Source organism: Mastomys coucha, unplaced genomic scaffold (assembly GCF_008632895.1).
Source record: "Mastomys coucha isolate ucsf_1 unplaced genomic scaffold, UCSF_Mcou_1 pScaffold20, whole genome shotgun sequence".
In the NCBI taxonomy this organism is placed as follows: Eukaryota; Metazoa; Chordata; class Mammalia; order Rodentia; family Muridae; genus Mastomys; species Mastomys coucha.
The window spans coordinates 40,059,727-40,082,839 of record NW_022196903.1 but is presented as its reverse complement, the minus strand read 5'-3'; the positions used below and the strand labels follow the sequence as shown (position 1 = coordinate 40,082,839).

At 33.3% G+C, this 23,113-nt stretch overlaps 1 protein-coding gene and 1 non-coding gene across 2 annotated transcripts in view; one reads left to right on the top strand and one right to left on the bottom strand.

Moving 5' to 3' along the window:
• Cntnap2 (contactin associated protein 2) overlaps window positions 1-23,113 on the bottom strand; it is a 2,139,844-nt gene that overhangs the window by 2,003,929 nt on the left and 112,802 nt on the right. The gene's annotated exons all lie outside the window — the stretch shown is intronic.
• Window positions 16,088-16,194, top strand: LOC116100093. The gene has a single exon (XR_004122458.1). It is a non-coding gene; the product is annotated as a U6 spliceosomal RNA (small nuclear RNA).

Here is a 23,113-nt window from a genome sequence, read left to right as displayed (position 1 = left end):
GGTTATTTCATCCACAGCTGCCCATTGTTGGGTTATTTGGACTACAGACTATAATATATACAGAAATTTCATAAGTTCTGTAACTCTAATAAACCTAATTAATAACTTATCTTTAGCTATTGGATGTGTTAGAACAAAATACAATAGGCTTAGAATATTATAAATAAGAGAATAGTAGATCTAATATTGCAAATGTATCAGAAAAGTGAGAGTCCAGACAATTAACTAAATATTTCAAAATAATTAGAAAAAAATTAGAAAATTCTTGTTGGATAATCATCTATGTCTGAGGAGAAAATAACTATCCATTATTCACATATGGTTTATATCCATGCCTTATAACTCAACAATACAGACAATAATTGGCTACTCATGTGTTTGAATATTGTGAACGTTCAGATAGAATACAAGAAGCTTCGGTATCTGTCAAGAACATCTGGTATCATAAATCATATCTTATTGCAAGATCTGGAGATGCTAGAAAAGGTATTCTTGGAGAACCTTAGAGAAGTATAACGGTAGAAATCCTAGGCTTTAGTAATCTCCTAGTTGTTCTGTTTAACATGTAGAAAAACACAGTAATTTTAACCACATATAAATTCAGGTTCTAGACATAGTGATGAGTAGTTATTCTATAAAGTCTAGTTAAAGAGCTCATTCAACTAGCAACTTTACATATCCTAATTTAAACAGAGATGGCTATGAAAGCAACACATTGACAGAAGTAATTAGTCTATAACTGTTACCTTTTCTACTCTTAACATAATAGAAGCAAACTTCAGAAGTTCATATAGTCATCTGCTACATAGATATAGTTTATAAACCAAACCACTAGGATGCATAGTGGTTTTAATGTCCATTTAATCATTCACACTAAAACCAAATTTATCAGTTTTCTCCAAGCAAATCTTCAATAGATATGAACCTCTTCATACCATGTGCTCTCTAAAGGTACTGCAATCCATCTAGGCTACTCTAATTATGTTATAAGTATTGAAATAATATTAATTTTTATTGTGTTCAAGTATGGCTAAATGTATCATACTGAAGATAACATTAAACTCAAGCAAAACAAACAACACTGTAGATTTTTATATGTGTGTGTATGTGTGTGTGTGTGTTTGTTTGTTTTAAACTTCAAATGTGATAAAAGAGATTGATGGTGTGGCCAAAAGGAAAAAAAAATGTCTTCTTTTCAAAATACCATGATACAAACTCTTCTATGGATCATTCCACATTGAAAATCTACTTATAACTAAATTAGAGTAGCTTAGATGGATTGCAGTATCATATATGTATGTGTGTGTATGTGTGTGTACATGAAAATATTTATAAAAGCACGCATATACATACACATATATGTATGTATTTGTATCATTCCAGTGTCATCAGCTTCTCTTCAGAACATCCTATTTTCTTGTTTTCTCTGCTTAGAAGAATTTTACTGCCTCATATTCTCCTGCAGGAAGCAATTTAAAATCCCTTTTCTCTTTATCATTACTGCTCACTTATGAATAGACCTTATAACAAAAACAATTTTTGAACAGATAGAGCACATCATTCTCTCCCCCAAGTTAAATTTCATTCCCAAAATGAAAAATCAAGTTATAGACCCAACCTGTACCTCATCTTGTGCACTTGTCAAGGTTTTTCATTGAAAGCCATAGAAAGAAACTCTAGATGATTTGAACATAAAAGAGAATTTCCTTCCCAAAAGCTAATTGTGTTAGCTTACAGGAAATGGCTAGGTGCTTTCACACACTAGCTTAGAAAATCAGAAGAAAAAAAAAAGGTCAGTAACTCTCATTTTCCATAGACCATGTGATTAATATCTTGTCATAGACAATACACAATTTGTAATTCAATCTACATGTTATTTCAAATGGTATTTGATTTATTTTATATGTGTGCATATATGCATATCATATGTTTCATATTTAACATATTGTGTCAGTTTTGAACACAGATATGTTTAACAGAATATGGCTTGAAACGTTTTCATATATAAACTTACTTGCTATTGGCAATTGATAGTTGTTGGGAGAAAGAATATTAGAAATGAGATCCTACCTACATAGTCAATAAAATAGGCCTCTGTACTTTAAAATGAAATGTGCACCATGATTTTCCAATGAGGTTATAAAATGTTTGAATTATTTTTACAGAGAAAATATATATAGAGAGAGACAGAAAGAAGCAACAGAGGGGAAAGTTAGAAGAAAAAAAGATGAGATAAAAATGAAAACTAGAAATTATTTACAACAATATTTTTCCTATTATTTATTCATTTCACTTTATTCTCTTGAGTGATTTGTATTGAAAATGGGATAATAAATTAGAAACATGCCCAAATGAAAAAGGAGAGAAAGTAATTAGAAGTTGCAGGTCACAAGAGAACATGGCTTATTTAAACTGGCTGCCTCAAATTATTTATTATTTAATTTGTTTACAGAGATGCACACTTGTCTCTTTCTCTCTAAGCCTTCATTTGGCTTGTTTGAATGCAATTTTATGAACCTGTAAACAAAGAGCTGATTTCTTCATTGAATTCAACTATACACTCAAAAACAAGTGAAATACATGCAAATTAACAGGATTGTAATGTTGTGGGAATGATTGTAAGAGTGGGGACTCCTGGGCATTGTGTACAACATAGGAGATGTCGTCAATGTTCCCAAACATCATGTGGAAACCTTAGCAATTATTGTTAATGTTTTAAGGTAATTCCTGAATGCACCATCTACTGTTATGGCACATCTAAACATATTCTTTGCTCTACACTCATGATGAGTATTCTAGAAGAATTAAATGTAGATATTCACAAATTGAATGTCAACAGTTTTATTATTATTACTTCAATCATAACATCATTTCAATCCCTGATTTCTTCCATTTTGACACTATTTTCTCTAAACCTTCTTTGTTAAGTATTTCAGTAATAGTTTCCATTAGGAATTCTAAATATTGATTAGTAAAATATATTAGATTGATTACCAATGCTGTGTTACAGTGCTTGGCTTAGACATCTGTGATCAAATAAGGAAATCTGACCTTGTGACCCTTATCAATACATTAGAAATTTAAAAAGGTATAGGAGTGTGTGTGTGTTTACCTATATCACATATATGTGCATGTATATGTAAATATCTTCTTTCTGTATCTTGAAAAGTAGAAAAATTAACAATTTGCTAAGTAGGTTTCTATATGTCCTGTTAATGTAATTCATTTTTACAGATCAGTCAGGAGAATTCTTTTCCAAAAATTCTAGAAAAAATATGTCTCTGTGTTATGGAAATAATTTTCAACATGAATCGTGGTAATATGAATTTTATATCTAGAGATTATCTTCATTTCCCTCATATTTTACATACAGGAAATATTATTAAGATATAAACTCCATTTCTATATCTGAGAACTGTACTAGAAATTGTGCATGGTACAAAATGAGACTAAGCAGAACCTTGCAATTCTGTGTTGGGAAGCAAAAATGATTGGTACATTAGCAAGTTTTAAAAGATGTGACTAGGATTTCTTAGTTGAGTTACAGAAGGAAATTTTCATCATACAGCTTTTAGGGGGTTTTCAGAGCAATTGTTCATTTATTTTATTATGTAATCTTTTCCAGTCATCATAAAGAGGGCTTGAGTAAATTATAAGTCTGCTATAATTACTTTTCAATATGGGATTCTGTAGAAAACTATGAGAACAAAGAGCTTAAATGACAGCAACAGACTGAAGACAAGAGATATAAAAGATTTAAAAGGAATATCTCAGATAAAATTGTGGTTTTTAGCATCAAAATGTCAGTGAATTGTAGCTATAACTTTCAAGAAGTATGTGGAAATAGTGAATTCATATGTCTTTGCAGTTTTCCAAATATGACATCATAGTTTGCTCAGAACACAACTGGGATTATCACGTTTGGACCATATTTCTGTAGAGGAATAATTATTTGAGTTGATTACCTTCATCTTTAAATGTTAGAAGGATGTAGCACATAGAGAATGAGAAACCATGTATAATGTTAATTTTTCTGAATCTTGTGTCTTGTGCTATATAAAAAGTGAAATTTATATTTATTCTCAGACTATATACATATACATTCCTTCCTCATGGATAAAATATTCTAAGTAGGAAAATCTCTAAATGTCAATATGTTAAACTATATTAGATGTTTCTTTTAGCTTTTAATGTTAAACATATGCTATGTATAAATATGTATGTATAATATATAAATATATTCTGCTGTAACTCTTAAATATTTCATTATTCTCTATAAAGATATTTCAGGAAAATTGTTATCATTTTAAATGGTTCATTTCTTGCTTCCTAAATAAGTACCAAATAGGATAATATATTATTAGGCTCAGAATCTATGAAAATGCATGGACGATCTTCATTGTTTACATGATATTATTTGTATGTATGTGTAAATGCACATACACATATTTTTGCTTGCTTTGACTTATACTAATTGCTCAATAAAAATTCAATAGATCAAGGATAATTAGCTGGCTTATGAGAAAAGCTTTACTGACAAGACAGTGTTATAGCTGTTGTTAGAGAATGCTAGCAGATGGTCCTAGTTTCTGAGACCTGAGTGGTGTACCTAGTATAGATAGTACTTCTCCAAGCCTATTGGACCAGCAAAATTCTCACAACCTGTTTACTCCCTGAGATCCAAGTTTAAAGCTTCCAGCAATTCTAATGTGAAATAAAATCTCTACCTCCCAACTACTACCCTTCTATGAAACCTTGTTGAGTCTCTTGTCTCTTAGTTTACAAGATGTTGTTTTAACACTCCATTTCATAAAACAAAGCAAAATCCAATAGAACACACAGGAAAGTTTCCTTTCTCTAGAATTTAATCTGTGAAATTTGAAACTTATAACTAAGTGTGAGATATTTCTTGAGGCAATAAAGTAAGGTAAAACTAGAACAGCCATGCAAGGGTCTTGTGAACAACACAAGGCACTGCTTTATTGAAAGGAACAGAATAACTGAACAAAGCTAAGAAAAAAAAATAAACACACATATAAGCCTCCAAATTTTGGCTTCTGTAGTTGTCATACTCTAAGTTCTCATATGTTAATTCTGACTTTTGTTGTTCTCTGATATCTAGGCTATTCCTTGTAGCTTTTAATATTCTACTTCAACATTTATTTTAAAAAAATATTTTGTAGATTTATTCTCTTGAAACATGATCATTCTAATTAAAAAAAAAACTGGGACACATTAGCAGTTTAGTTGTTTAATAGGGAAAAGTAGCCTACTGAATCTTGAATGCACACAAATGTGTGTGATTCAATGGTACACTGAGTTGCCTAAATGCTTCCTTTCAAATACACAAACAAAGCCCAGAGAAGGGAATGTGAAACCTAATTGTCGTGGTATTTAATCCTCTTAACAATAGACATTTAGGATTTGATTTTAGGTGCATTCCAAAGCCATAGTGATTTCTGGTTGCAAAGGTAAAAAGACAATGTTTGATTTTGCTTATAATATCTTACCTGTTTTTTGTTTGTTGGTTAGGTTTTTTGCAGTTTATTTCACACTTTAGATATCAGTTCTGTTTTATTATATGTTGAAGAAATGCATTTACTTTTATTTGTACTAATGCATAGAATTCTGTAGATGAAAGGAAAGTTTCTTAATATAAAAGTTTCTTATATTGTTTCTGATATTTCTTATCCCCCAATATTCACTTTATTGATATTGACATATGATGCCTCCCATAGCTTCTATGCTTGATTTATCATTCCAGAAACATTATTTTAAATATATGCCATGATTTTATAACTAGATTAATATATTTGCATACATGCATAAAATGCTACCTGTTTATTGTTTCAAATATCAAAAAATTATAGGAAACATAAAAAATAGTTCCTTCTAAGTTTTTTCAGTAATTATATTCAAGAAAATAAGAATGTCCTTTATATAAATTTAAAGATTTATGTCCTTGCAACAAAAACCTCCAATTTCATTACATTTGATCATGTAACTAATAAATATGTTTAGAATGCATCTAAAGGTAACAATGTTGCAATTTCTTAATGAAAAAGAAACATACACAAAGGCAATGTTCAAAATGTTGGATTGGATCCTGTTGTTAATCTGTTAAAGTGGCATGATTGCAGCAGGCTGGAAGACCTGTGTGACAAACAAGTGTCTAATGGGGTTACTCTCCAATACCATTTATGTATGCATAGATTACTTTCTTATTGAATTCCTCCATTCATCTGTGAGCTGAATTTGTTCAACAAAACGAACAACTTTTCTCTTTTCAACTACAACTGATACTATTAGTAATGACCTTTTCACTTGCAGAAAGATTAATTTGCAGTCAAAACTTAAGAAAAGGAGAGAAAATAGAAATTTCCCAAAGTAGGCCTTGTCTTTCTTTCTTCCATTTTCTTTCTTCAGCATCAGACTCATCCTTTTTATTTCCTTCTAGACCTTGTAGTCATTTCACTAGAATATCCCAGTGCAAATATCTGGAGCTTCAGTGTTCTAGTTCCGAGCTTTACCGTGCTGCCATATTCTACTTTGTGTCCGCAATAAATTACACATGCAACTTTCCCCCATTTCTGCCCAAACATAGCTTCTTAAACTTTGTCATAACCTCATAGAAATCGGATGGTCACATGTAAATGTACATGGGGGTAGTGAAAAGTTGACAGCAATAAAAAAATTTCAAGGGGTCACATTGTCAAAGGACTTTAAATATATATGAGATTCTGACATTGCCTACCCATATTGTACATAGAGGTACTTTGCACTATGCATGCCATCGTGCCATGTTACACAAACAGGCATTGACTGAAATACTTGACTCAGTGAATTACAGATAACAGTGTTTTGTGTTTTATATATATATATATATAAAAACACAATATATATATACATATATACATATGTATATATATATATATGTATATATAATATATATATATATTATATATACATATATACATATGTATATATATATATATATATATTATTTGTCTAGGGTTACAAATAGAAAAATTATCCTAAGCTGTGTTGTAAACACAGCTAACTTGTGGTAAATTCAAATTTTCCTCATTGAATTTCTATTCACCAAATAATCTCTTAAACTTCCTTTCTTTTTGTATGTGAGTATTTGTGTATGTGTAATGTGTAGTGTATGTACTTCAGTGTTTGGGTGCATGTACACATGCAGAGGCCAGAGCAAGATATAGGGTGACTTCATTCATCACTCTCTGAGGTTGCCTTGAGACAACTGGACCATAGATTAGCATTTTTGGCATACATGGATGTCCATCAACATTTTAGAATCTATTTGTCTGTGTATCACACTGCTGTATTTATAAGTAAACCCAGTGAAGCATGTGTAATAAACCAGCTACTGGGTCAAAGAACTTGGGAATTACAAGTTAAAAAGATTAAATTTACTAATACTCACAAAGCAAGTAGTTTTAATGCTAAAACTTGTCTGAATTAGTGTGATGTCATAGAATTTATAGTTGATATATTTTAACAGTTGCATATATTAGTCTGAAAGGTAATATGATGTTTTGTATCATTGTGATAATTTTATACTTTCTGTAAATTGATGGTTAATAACGTATACATAATATTGTAGTTTATGTTGCTCTCTTATTTCATGTTTTTGCTTAAGAAAGACTATTAACGTGTAATATTTAGGTGGGGAACATTGTCACTTAATGCAAATGATAAACCAAAGAACTCTTACTTTAAGAAAATGATGGTTATTTTGTCAATACAGTAATTAGTTTACATATTTTATGTCTTTAAAATAATTTCCATGTATGTTACTTCCTGAGTCAAAAAGAACAGAAAATTTCCTAATTTTAGAAGGTTAAGCATATAAAATATGATGAATATCAAAGAAGTAACAAAAGAGCAGTGTAGACATATCCAGAGCAACTTTCCACTTTCCACAGACAGACTTTCATGCTGCAAATCCAGTTATTCAACTGCTGACTGAGACCTACTGGGGAAGAAAATGGGAGCATTGCTAGATATGTGGATGCCATGGTCATGAGCAAGTACTGACATAGGAAAGGACAACATTGCCTAAACTTTCAGTTTGGCAGAAGACAAATATTTTAAGACATGTACCAAAGCATCACTATACTTAATTGGGTATAGAATGAAGTATGTCATAAACAAGCCTACAGTGCCCTCTCGGCCAGAAATGCAGTTAAAATTAGCAAACATAGTCATCCTTCAGTATTCATGGCATACCTCCCATTCCATGGATGCAAAGACCTGGGGATTTATATCTTCCTTACAGAAGAAGGTTGTCATTGAGCAGAACCTTTGCACATGCATATTATTGAAACCACATCTGTATTCTTACACAGACTACAATGAATGCTGGGCAAAGAAGTATTATATGACGGTGTTCAGAAAACAATTACAAGAAAAATATTCTTATGTTCAGTACAGACAGAAGAAACATTTCAACTTATTGTCTATGTGCAACTTCTTGAATGCCAGGATGTAGAAAACAAATGCAGAATGGAAGTAATTGTGCTGACTAGCTAGGGGTTACATCTGTGGGGCCAGAAACTCCCAATCCCATGTATGTTGTAATCATAGGTCCATGATGTTTCCCAGCTGAATGTATCACTACGAGCAATTGGAAAATGACTTCATAGACAGTATCTGATGCTGTAACTGTCTTAATTCACAAGAATCAGAAACAGATTGAGACTTTTAGCTTTCAGCAGTGAAGCTTACTATCTAAAGTTGCACCTTCAATCAGTGATTAATTCTATAACCTGGATCATCTGATTTTAGGTTAACTTTGAATCAGTTCATTTTTGGCTTATTACCATTTTCATTAATCAAAGCATTTTTATAATCACTACAATGATTTTTGCATCTTTAAAAAGTGTACCATGGCTCATAGCGTGGGATTAATATATAAGGCACCATAAATGTGAATAGAAAGCTTTTCTACAGCCTGTACTTGCCGACAAACAAATGTACTATTTAAAGTTAAAATTCCCTACAATTTCCCTTTTCCAAGAAATATCTCTCATTCTCTTTAATAAAAAATAAATATAGTCTAAATCTTTCCTGACACTTCTAATCTAATGAAGGGACAAGGAAATAAAAATGCTCTGTTTCTTGTCATTTTCCCCCAAAGATTTTGAAATAAACTTGTTCCAAGATGACAGCATAATAATGGGAAGTATATAATGAAAACTGCAATCTGACAGGTTTTCGCATACCTGTGTGGAAATGAGAAAGTGGCATGTACCCTGAGATGAAGGAGCAGCCCAAGACAAATATTAGAAAGGAAGCATACAGCATCCTAGTGGCATGCAATGAATACAATCTGTGAATAAGGACATGTGTGTACTGTTTGGAATAGAAAATGTGTACTCAATGCCGAGGAATACACCTTAGTATTAGATGTAAAGAAGACATATAAGTGATCCTACAATGATTATGAGTCATATGACAACTGAAATTTCTTTTTAGATTCATATCTAGGCAAGTGAAGGGACAACTCTTGACTTCTATTAAGGCTTGAAGATAGAGCTGGTCATGAGAGTATAAGATAGTTCAAACTGCCTTGGGCACAATAAGTAGGTGATAAAATAGATTTTATGAGTATTGAAGACAATTGGAATATTTTCTGACATAATAATCCATAGAGTTTTAAAGAAATAGTAAGAATGAATATTCACAATAATTTTGGATACTGCATTTTCTGATAACTTACTGTGTTAGACCTGTTTATTTTTTATATACTATAAAGTAAATACTATTACAAGATTTTCTCCCCTCTATTTCTTCCCTACAGGGTTTACTATATTTCCCCACACTCTTAAATGATAATGTCTTCTTTGATTTTCATTACTGTATTTATGAATAAGTATGCATTACATATATACAGAAATAGCAGATACATCTACATTGTTTGTGTGCATATAGTATCAGAGGTGACTACTTTTAATGGGTTTCTAGTTATGTGCTGATACTGAAAAAGTCTAATTCTCTCTCTTTCAGTAGTCATGTGTTCTATGTAGTTATTTGTATAATGCTAGGTCCCTGTAAGATCTTTTCCCTTCCAGGAAAAAGTTATATTATCAGTTGATATTTCCACTGTTCTGACTACATTCTATGTCATATCCTTATACCAACAGATACATGTAGCTATAATCCTTCCTGAAAAATGCTTCTCTTATCAAAAATGGAGACCATCACAGAAAAAGACAACAGTACACAATATCAAGATAAACATAGAGCAAGGGCCACCTGATAAATTCACATTGCAGCTTCTACATCTATGTCTCTCACAGTAAATATCTAATAAAAAACAACTCAAAGAAATCTTCAAATAAACCAAAAACACTGAAACTAACAGAAGAGGAAGTGGGGAATAGACTCGAACACATTGACACAGGGGAAAGTTTCCTGAACTGAACACTAATAGCTTATACTCTAAAATCAACAATTGGCAAATGGGAGTTCATAAAATTGCAAAGTTTCTGTAAGGCAAAGGATATTGTCAATAGGACAAAACAGCAGCCAACAGATTGGAAAAAGATCTTTATCAATCCTACATTCAATAGAAGGCTAATATCCAATATATACAAAGAATTCAAGAAGATAGACTCCAGAGAATCAAATAACCCTATCAAAAATGGAGTACAAAACTATACAAAGAATGTACAACTGAGGAATATCGAATGGCTAAGAAGCACCTAAAGAAATATTCAACATTCTTAGTCATCAAGGAAATGAAAATTAAAATCACTCTGAGATTCCACCTCACACCAGTCAGAATGGCTAAGATCAAAAACTCACGTAACTGCAGATGCTGGCAAGGATGTGGAGAAAGATGAACACTCCTTCACTACTGGTAGGATTACAAGCGGGTACAACCCCTCTGGAAATCAGTCTGGTAGTTCCTCTGAAAATTGTGCTTAGTATTACCTGAGGACCCAGCTATACCACTCCTGGGTATATACCAAAAAGATGCTCCAACATATAACAAGAACACATGCTCTACTATGTTCACAGCATTCTTAATTATAAGAGCCAGAAGCTGTAAAGAATCCAGATGTCTTCAACAGAGGAATGGACACAGAAAATGTGGTTTATTTACACAATGGCGTACTACTCAGCTATTAAAAACAATGAACTCATGAAATTCTTAGGCAAATGGGTATAACATGAAAATATCATCCTGAGTGTGGTAACCCAATCAAAAAGAACACACATGGTTTGCACTCACTGATAAGGTGGTAATAACCTGAGATACATGCACAGACCAGATGAATCTCAAGAAGTGGTTTCTTTGGTCCGTCTTAGAGAGGGTAAGAAAATACTCATGGGAGCAAATACAGAAATAAAGTGTAGAGCAGAGACTGAGGGAAAGGCCACCCAGAGACTGCCCCATCTGGGGATCCATCCCATATAGAGTTACCAAACCCAGACACTATTGTGGATGCCAAGAAGTGCATGCTGTCAGGAGCCTGATATAGCTGTCTCCTGAGAGGCTCTGCCAGAGCCTGACAAATACTGAGGCAGATGCTCACAGCATACCATTGGACTGAGCACGGGGTCCCCAATAGAGGAGTTAGAGAAAGGACTGACGGAGCTGAAGGGGTTGCAACCCCATAGGAAGAAAATAATATCAACCCACCAGACCCCCTAGAGCTCTCAAGGACTAAGCCACCAACCAAGGAGTACATATGGAGGGACCCATGGCTCCAGCTGCTTATGTAGCAGAAGATAGCGTGGTCAGGCATCAATGGGAGGGGCTGGCTGAAAGCCCCAGTGTAGGAAAATCTGAGGGTGGGTGGGTGGAGAACACCTGCATAGAAACAGAGAAAGGGGTGGGATATGCGGTTTCAGGTGAGGGAGGAAACCAGGAAAGGGAATAACACTTGAAATGTAAATAAAGAAAATATTATATATTTCACTCAGGACTCATTCACAGCTGTTGAGAGAGTCATTACAACTAGAACAAGAATATCAACCAACCAGACCCCATCCCCAGAACTCCCAGTGACCAAAACACCAACCAAAGTGTACACATGGAGGGACCCATAGCTCCAGCTGCATATGTAGCAGAGGATGGCCTTTAGGGCATAAATAGAAGTAAAAACCCTTAGTCCTGTTGGCTTGCTTCTCCAGTGTAGGGGAATGCAAGGACATTGAGATTACAGTGGATAACTGGGAGAGGGAGCATCCTCATAGAAGCAGGGGGAGGGGAGATTGGAGAGGGATGATCTAGAAGGGAACCCGGGAAAGGGAATAATATTTGAAATGTAAATTCATGAAATATCCAATAAAATATTAGTTGAGAAGACAGAGTTAATGATTTAAAACTGATATAAAACAACAAAACAACCATGAATTACATTTCTTCCTCCCCCCAAATTGTGGGAAAGCCTGAACAACCCAAAGTTGATAGGACCTCTACAGGGAGACTAACTGAGCCAACTAACCTGGACCCTTTGGGGCTTCCAGAGTCTGAAATACTAACCAAAGATCATGCAGAAGCTGGTCCTAGGCCTGCTAGCATATATATAGTGGATGTTCATCTTGGTCTTCTTATGAGTTCTGAACAACTGAATTAGAGAGCTACCCCAAGAGCTGTTGCCTACTGTGGGATATATTCTTCAAGCTGGGCTACCTGTCTGGCCCCAGTAGTAGCTGATATGCCTAACCCTGCAGACTTGATGTACAGGGTGGAAGTATACCCAAGGAGAGCCTTCTCTCAGAGAAATGGGAGGGAAAACTGATTATGGAAGGAGTGACCAGGAATAGGTGCAGTGATTGGGATGTAAGGTGAAAAAAATAAATGTCTAGGTTTAGACAACAATTAAGCAACTGAATTAAGCTTTTCAGAAGCAATTTTAATGTTCATCTTACACAGCTTAGGAAACTAATTTTTCACAAAATAATAACTGCAAAACTCTACATGATGAAATCCAAAGCAAAGTTAAAGTAAAATATAGAACAACAACTTTCAAAAATAGTAAACTTAAAATGGAAAAAGTCTCAAGAAAGGAAGAAGCCACTTAATTACATGTACTTGAACTATTTGCACAAAAAATTACCAGACCAAAAAAGAAGGTAAACAAAAGTATTATAATAGCAAATAATCTTTAAAATATTTATATAAATGGTTAGCATAGCCATCTTCATAATTTAAAGATAACTTTAGTGTCTAAATGTGCCATTTTCCTGTAACAGAGGCAAGAATAGATAGAAAGGCTAAATATAATTTAATTTTGCTAAAAAGAGGTTTGATGATGTAATATAATGATTATGGTGTGGTGCATGATATCTGCTTTGGGTTGAAATTAAAGCAAAGTCAAGATAAAAGTCCATAAATCTACATCAGAACCTTATTCTTGGCTTTTGGAAGTGATGAGTTACATGGCTTTTGGGAAGTATTGAATGATACCCAAGCCCTGAGCATCTAATTCACTGTAATAAGATAGAGAATCCATATCTTTATCATTTTAGTTTGTTTTCTCATTTTCTGATGCACTTACTTACTAAAACTTATACGTAGGAAACTTTAAATGTGGATGTCTTGGTTCTATAAAATCATGATTCTAGTGAGAGAGAAGAGACATTTTTTTCCTACAAATTTAAAGCAATCACATTCAAAAGACAGAAAAAGCATTGTTATTTTGAACCAAAAGATCAATTTTTGGTACATCTAATTTAGTGTTAGCAGTATTTTAACATTATCTCTTTATATTTTATTATATTTTGTAATATGAAATTAACCCTTTTAAACAAATTCAGAATCTCTTCTATATTTATACTATTTCTAATGTGTTTAAATATTTTCTATGTTGTAATTTTCACAGTTACATTTTTTGTTTTAGGCAAGTGTTGAAAATAAAAACTGCCCATAGAGATTTTATAAGAAAATGAAAACATCAGTGTCAGTGTCTTAGAATGCCTAATCAATTTGATGACCTAAACTTATCCGTAGCAATGTTGGATGGCTAGGGCATAGCATGGAAGCTTAATTAGAGGAGATGGGGCATTTAAAATTAAATCATATAGTATGAAGTACTCGAAGATCTAAAAAACATAAATAAATCAAATAAAGAAATCTTGAAATAAAGAAATATGGCCAGTTTAACTTTTTTCATATTAAACTTGAATAATAAATAAAAGACAAATTATCTAACCTACAATTATCAAAAGAATTTTTTTTTATTATAAACACTCTCGTTAAATGTATCTCACAACTGAAAACCTGACTCAACGATGGTACATTTATTTCATGTGTAAAAATTTCATCGCTATGAACAACTTATTTACTTTCTTCTTCATTCTGTTGTCATAAACGTAGTATGACTTCAACAATTTGTGCTTTTTAGAATGCAGTAATTTCTAAAACCATAATTTGAGCACTATCACTATCATATATTTTAGTTTTATGCAATCAGGCAGCATTCAATATGAATTGGTAGTAGATAACTAAGATTCCTACTCCTCATGGAAACTATTTTTTCTCCTTTTGATTCTCAAACTCCCAGGATATATGCACATGTATGCATAAACTCCTCTTTTTCTGTCTCTATGTCCCTTGTTCTCTCTTTCTCTCTTTATATATTCAGTAAACATACACATATACACATACACACTTGATCATCCAAGAATATTATACTTTTCTTCACATTATATTTTGCTTTGCTAATCAACTCATAAATTTTAGTCTTCTTTGTATATCTAATAAGACATGTTCATGAGCAAAGAAAAATGGATCCAGAGAATATTAAAGGAAAGGAGAAAATGGTGGATAGGTGCAAATAGATAGCAAATATCATCCCTTACTATGTACTGTGAAGATTTTCCTTTTTTGTGTTTTGTTGTTTGGTTGGTTTGTTGGTTTATTCTTATTGTTGTTGTTGTTCTGAGATTGTCTGTGAGTATTGAACTTTATATGAGACATCTTTTCACAAACTCTCCATCTCCCGAGAAGGCTCAAGAGACATTCAGGAAGAGGTGACAGTAAAAATGTAAGAGGCAGAGGGTAGAAATGCTAGCAATACTGTCTAGTGGGCATGGCATAACTAGTACCCTTATGAGCTCATGGATAAAAGTTACTACAGAAGACACAAACATGATCAAACCAGCTAAAATTTCATCAGGGTTTAAGTACAGTTCAGTAAGTAACAACAGGAAGTTAATAGCCTCCAAGGGGAGGAAAACTCATTCTTTGATGGTTCTGGGCCACTGATAGGCCTATGATCCTTTTAGTGACTTGACACCCATGCACATATCTGCAACACTAAAAAGACTTAAGCATTTATTTATTTATCTTAAAAGGAAAGCCATGAAGTTGTGAAGGGGACTTGTTGAGGGAGATCTGGAGCAATAAGTGTGCAGAAAATGGAGAGTAGATGTAATCATGTATCATTGTATATCTGTATTAATATTCAAAATAATTATTTAAAATTAAAATATGAAGAAAGATACTGTGAATACATAACATTTTCATTGAGAGTGGACATATTTAACAGGCACTAAGGGGGAAGGAAACCATGCTTGCTTGTTGCTGTGGCCTCTGGTTAGGTATCTATGCTCCAGTGAATGGTCCAGTAAATATATTTGTATTTACATCTAAAAACACGATCAAGAATTGATAAATGAGACATCATGAAACTAGAAAACGTATGTAAGGCAAAGGACATAGTTAATAAAACAAATTGGCAACCTAGAGATTGGGAAAATTTTTCACTAACCCTACATATAATAGAGGGCTAATATCCAAAATATATAAAGTATTCAAGAAGCTAACAACCAAAAACAAAACACAAAACAAAACCCAACCCAATAAAAAAAATGGGGTAAAGAACTAAACAAAGAATTCACAATAGAGGAATCTAGAATGGCTGAGAATCTCCTAATGAAGTATTCAGCTGGGCGGTGGTAGCGCACACCTTTAATCCCAGCGCTTGGGAGGCAGAAGCAGGTGGATTTCTGAGGTCGAGGCCAGCCTGGTCTACAGAAGGAGTTCCAGGACAGCCAGAGCTACACACAGAAACCCTGTCTCGAAACCCTCTTCCCTCGAAAAAATGTGCTCGCTTCGGCAGCACATATACTAAAATTGGAATGATACAGAGAAGATTAGCATGGACCCTACTCAAGGATGAAACCCAAATTCATAAAGCGTTCCAAAAAGAAAAGTGTACAGAATACCCAAGATACAGTCGACAGAACTCTAAAAGGTCAATAAGATGAAGGACCCAAATTAGGAAGCCTCAGTCACAGCTGAGATAAGAAAGCAAATACAAGTGGGGAGGGAGGGAGCACCTGGGTGGGCAAGTGGACAGGGTGCGGGAGGCAGGCAAGAGGGGAACCTGATCTAGTATTGGGTAAACAAAAGGACTGAAGCCCTGAGAGCCAGCTGAAAGAATGGGAACAGGCAAGCTGAGGAGGTAGGAGTTTGGGGGGACCCTCCAGAAAGCACCAGAAGCCTGGGAGGTGAGATACTCTCAGGACTCAAAGGGAGGGACCTTAGATGAAATGCTGAAGTGTAAGGAGAAGGAACTTCTCGAGCCCACATCTACCAGGAAGACAAGGCACCAAGTGAGGGAGGGGGTTGCCATCCCACAGTCAAAACTCTCATTCATAATTGTTCCTGTCTGAAAGAACTGCAGGGATGGAAATGGAGAGGCGCCTGAGGAACAGAAGTTCCAGCAACAGGCCTAAAGTGGGATCCAGCTCAAAAGAAAGTCTCAAGACCTGACACTATTACTGAGGCTATGGAGTACTCACAAAAGGGAACCTATCATGACTGCCCTCTGAAAAACACAACAAGCAGCTGAGTCAGATGCAGATATTTGTACCCAAACCAATAGACAGAAGCTGCTGATCCCTGTGGTTGAATTAGGGAAAAGTTGAAAGAAGCAAGAGGAGGGCAACCCTATAAGAGGACCAGCAGTCTCTATCAACCTGCCCCCCCCCCCAGGTCTCTCAAATACTGGACCACCAACCAGGCAGCATACACCAGCTGATATGAGGAACCCAACACACCTACAGTAGAGGAATTCTAGGTCTGGGTTCAGTCAGAGAAGATGCACGTAACTCTCAAAGTGACTGGGAGCCCCAGGGAGTTTAGAGAACTGGTTGGGTAGGGGTGTGGGGTCTTGGGACATCTTATGGAGACAGGGCTTGGGGAGGAGGTATGGGATGTGGACCAAGATGGGTAGAATAAAGTTTGGAGTGTAAAGAAATAAATGAGCCTCTACTTCTGTATTAGTCATGTACTATCAGAGCCTCTCAGGAGATAGCTATCTCAGGCTCCTATCATCCAGCACTTGTTGGCATCCATAATAGTGTCTAGATTTGATGACTGAATATGGGTAGTATTCCCAGTTGGAGCAGTCTCTGAATAGAAGTAGAGGCTCACAGCCAACCATTGGACTGAGTACAGGCTCCCCAATGAAGGAGCTACAGAAAGGACCCAAGGAGCTGAAGGGTTTGAAGCCCCCTTAGCATGAACAACAATGTGAAATAACTAGTACCCTCAGAGCTCCCAGAGACTAAATTCCAACGAAAGAGTACATGTGGGGGGGACTCATGACTCCAGTAGCATGTGTATAGCAGAGGATGGCCAAGTCAGTCATCAATGGGAGGAGAGGACCTTGGCCCTATGAAGGTTCTATGCCCCAGTGTAGGGGAATTCCAGGGCCAGGAAGTGGGAGAGGTGGGGTGGTGAGCAGGGGGAAGGAGGGAACAGGGGATTGTTTTAGGTTTTGGTTTTTTAATTTTATTTTTTTTCTGATTTTATTTCATTTTTCTTTTTTGTTTTTAAGTGGAACCTGGGAAAGGAGATATTGTAAATAAAGAAAATGTCTAATAAAAAATTTTAAAAAGAGAAATAAATGAATAAATAAATAAAAGTTTTAAAAAACATAAAAACAAGTAAAGAAATGGCTCTTAATCTCATCAAGAAATAGTATAATGAAAGGAAATTCAAATATATGTGAAAGCCAATTTTGAATCATAAAAGGAAAAAAAGATGTGATAATAAAGAGACATGGAGTAATTGACACAGTTATTCATGTGCAGACTTGGTGACCTTAGAAGATGAGCGCTGCTCAGTGCTGCAGTACTACAATTCTTGCATTGTATGTTCTTTTCCAATTACATATTTACCAATATATAACATACTTATTAAATACAAGGAAAATACAAGGAATTCTTCATTTGCTCCATCTTTAGGTATTGTAACTAGCAATACTTAATAGATTCTTTGATTCAGTCATTAAAAATTTATATTAATCTCTTGATACAGAATGTTATTTATATGATATATACATAATTTATATGTAGGGATTCTTTTGTTTAATGATCATTTTTTGAGTATATTCTCTGTCCTTTGAGAATAAAATGGTCAATTTCTCCAAGTGCACACAAAAATCTTAAGTGAAGAATATAGGTGCTTTGTTAAAAGTAATTCTCACAATATGGCTGTGCAATATCTTCGATTATTATTTTCATTATATAGCTCAAACAACTGAACTTCAGAGTATTTTACTTGTTTCCCCAAAAGTCATCTATTTTTAAAACAGTGATGTTTACTCCAAATCTCATTTTATATAATTGCATGGTAAACAAAGTTAGTCACATTGTTAGCCATCAGATATAGAAAGAAATGTTTAAATATTACATGATTCTTTTTCATTTTAAAGAGGTCATACGTTTCTAGTTAGACTGAGATATTTGATTTAGCTTCTGGTCATTTGAAAATGCATTTGTAGTCTTACATACAAGGAAAATATTATAGCCTATGATTCTATTTTACATATCAACTATATTTCATAGTTTCTTCTTTTAACATTTAGGAATAGACTTGTAGATGGCTCTCTTTTGAAAAGAAATGTCACATTAGCACATTAGGCATCTGCAATTTTACATATCTTTTTAGAATAATATTTCATAGAATTCAGATAATTTTTGAAGTAGTATTGTGGCAGGAAGAAAGAAAATGTAAAAAATGAGTTATGGGTTATAGTCATCAATGTAATATCACTAAAAATAAGAACTGTGTTTTCTGTGAAATTATACTTTATTTTTAAATTCAATTGTGTGTGTGTATGTGTGTGTGTGTGTGTGTGTGTGTGTCTGAGTGATGGACGTCTGTTAGCATCAGATACCTTAGAGCTGTACTTAAGACATATGTGACCCTCCTAATATGGGTGCTGGAACACAAAGCTTTGTCTACTGTTAAAGTAGAAAGAGATCTTGACTACTGAGCCATCACTCCATTCTGCTCCCTACTTTATCCCATTGCTATTTTAAAAGGTAATGTGCACTCCTGAAATTTCTGATTCTCTAACACATTATTTTGCTGGATTACAGAGAAAGAAAATATTTTTAAGTATATCTGTAAATAGCAAAATATAGAAAGATACTTCTATCTAGCATGTTTTCTCATATTCTAGCCATGTGCAATTAATTCTTTATAAACCCCTTAATTTTGTAAAGATACACTTGATATGCTTTTACACTTGGTTAAAAACTTCATTAGTTTGAAACCTTTGAATTTCCTGATTTCAATTTTTTGCATTCTTAATTAAAGCATTATCTTAATTATTAATTATCCTTAAAATAATGTCATAATAATTTTTGATGGTTATAATAATTTTTAAATTATTTAATAAATTAAATATTAAAATAATTCATTACATTTATTATAATAATTTTAATAATTAATTAAAACTACTTCCTTTTCTCTATCTTAAATGTTAATATGAAAATGATAAAAGGACAATATATTCATACATTTAATATTCATATTATAAGGCCTTACAATTCATTGTTAATTGGCAAATAGATTTATGATTTATATTTGTAGCTAGAGGAATTTCCTACACTGAATAACGACTTCATAACATTTATTTCAAGGTATTAACTTTTGTGTGTCATACCTGTCACTTATTTATTTATATATGAGTTATAGTCCACTTTATACATTCAGAAACTTTATGTAGCTTACAATGTTACAGGTGAGCACAGCAGACCAGAAAATATTATGTATATAAAATTCTTTACATACACTGTCCTCCCCTTTCCCTAGATAAATTTACTGTTGTAACTGGGCAATGAATTAAAACCATAACTACCTGATGCCAAAAAATAGTGTTTGATCCAATACCTTGCACAGTCCATTGCTGGAGAAGAAATAAGACCTAATATGTTATATACAGTAAATACTGAATAAATATTTACTTAAAAACAGACAAATTTTGGACCTAGAAAAATATCCTCCAACACAATTCTCTGAACATTGTCTATTAGTGTCAACATGTTATGTAAATACTTATATAGAGGTCATAAATTATGTGAATTTTATAATAAAGACAATATGAAATCTTCCTGATGAACATTTTGTACTATAATACTTTGTCAATCCAATAAATTGAAATTAATATGTCAGATATTGATGTTAAGAGTATAGATTTTAATTTAAATTATATTAGTATCTTTGAAGGAATATATACTAAAGTAGGAGTTTCCTTCAGATGTAGTAGACCCGACATTAATGAATGCTTGAGGAATAACCAAATGTTGTGGCTTGACTCATCATGTGTTGTATGCTATGCTATGTTACAAGGATATATCATGAGCTTTATGAGCTTTGACCTTTTGTTCTAGGTCACATACTGTCATTTTAAAAATCAGGAGTGTGATCTCAAAATTTACTACCCCTAGAAGAAAATAGAATGTAGAGTTGGGCTTCAGAAAAATTAAATGGTGTCCGGAAGCACACTTCACAGCACAAATCGCATCACTGCAAGCACACTTCATAATTACCAATGCCCTGCTCTTCACATTCCAACAGATAGAAATCTGGTGTAAAGTTAAACCATGGTACATTTCACCAACTGTCTTTCTAAGATTAGGTTCGGATTCAATTAATATATAATGTAGAGAATTCCACTTCATTTGTGGAATGTTAGATACCAATATAAATAAGAAATATTTTGAAATGAAATTAACCAAAGGGGAGTGCGCTATCTACTTATATATGAAGACAGTGCTATAAAAATAATATAATATAAGCTAAGATAAAATGAGAGAACATGTCATCTCACCAAAAAGGTAGAATATAGAATTTTAAAGTGCTTTGTTTCAGCATTGTTAATTTAAATGGAATAATTATTGATATATTCATAATTTTATGTTTTATAAATTTAAAATATTGCAAATATTAATTTCCTGTAACTCTTCCTTATTTCCCTGGAGATATAATTTCCTGTGTTACCCTGAATATTGGCATATTTCTTCCTAATATGTTTCCTATATTCCTTCAATTATAGGCTTGAACAAACTTTATAACTTTATTTTTTCCTCTAATAAAAAGACAACATTTGTTAAATATTATTTTTCTAACATCCTCCTTGAAATTTTAGCCATTCTCATATTTTAGATCATGATAAGCTTTTGTGTTTAACCCTGAGATCTTGTACATGGTTTTACAGGTTTCCTCTTCCTAAAATAATTATTTAACTGATGTCCTTTCTTCATTCTCAGGCTCTTCACACACTCTTCACACATTCTTGATGCTGAACTAGAACATATGATGCAATGGCTCTAAAACCATGTGTGCTTATGTCATTATCTCCTTACTCATCCATGGGCTTGCTATGTGAAAACAAAACAAAAACAAAAACGAAAAGAAAAATCCAAAAACCAACCCAAAACAAACAAACAAATAAACAAAACCCTATATTTCTAAATTCTGCCTTACATTCTCAGTTCCTATTTTCCAAACATAATGGTCCACAATGCCAATCTTTCACTAAGAGGATATTGATATTTACATATGCATATGAAAATATGTTTATCATTTTACAAGAGTAACGTCATAGTAATATTAATGTAGGTGCTTTGACAAGACTCATTGAGATCTAGAAGTTTAGCTTAAACATAATCATATATATATATGTAAAACAACTTTGCTTAAATATTTAGATCTCAGCATGCCAAAAAAATCTGTGCAAGTTTACTAATTTTTCTATAAGCATCTTATATCACGAATGATTTTTCTCAAAAAATATATTTATGATTAAAAAAACTTAGTCATATGGTAAGCTCAGTTTACCTCAAGGCTTTAATATGTTTGTGTTTGGAGAGTTATGAAAGAATTTTAAGTTTTTCTAATATCAGTATTTCATAAAAGTCTCCAACTGAAAGGTCATGACTTGATTCTCCTGCAGAATGATATAGATAATTTCATCTAGGTGCCTCAAAAGGGAGGGCTGATTTTTTTCTGATGTATCTCTAAGTGATATGTTGTTCATAGATAAAGATGATCCTTACATATTTATACTATGTCTGTGATATTTATGAGTTACTCCATAGCATTCAAAGTGAGAGGTGAAGTAAAGTTTTCCTAATATATTTTTAAGAAATATTTTCTTAAAATATTTCTAAATCATATTTATGCATGCTAACTATATACCAACAGAAATCAGCAAATATCCTGACATTTATCATTTTTGATTGCTATATTTGCCTTATCAAGCATCAACTGGGAAAAGCCATTATTAGTCGTTCTCTCCCAACATTCTGTTCTTTCACTCAAAGTAATGACTACTCCGAAAATCTGTCCCTCTGTGTGTAGATTGCCTCATAGACCTCTGCCACAGAGGTGAAGTCAGAGAGAATTTCAAAGTCTTCCTTCCTGGGCTAGCGCTTATAAAGTACTGTAGCCACGATTTAGGGAAACAATCATAGAGGACTCCATAGAGGAATTTAAATAATCTCTCTCTCTTATTTAGTCTTTCTTAGGTTTTATAGAGAGAGTTCAAGTTGTGTTTGTAAAATAAGATCAAATTCCTTAAATTCTGAGTGTGCTCTTATCAAAATTAAAATCTTCAACCTTAAAACATCTTTAAACTACCTGTAGAGTTATAACTGTAATTATAGATAATCTGTATTGCTTCTTAAACTAAATCAATAATAATAATACTGGTAGTGATAAAAAGAAGAAATTTATGAAAAGCAAATGGAAATCTAATTAATAACTTAAAAGGATATTAATAAGTTATGTATCCATAAATTAGGTCATATATGTAAATCATGATATTAA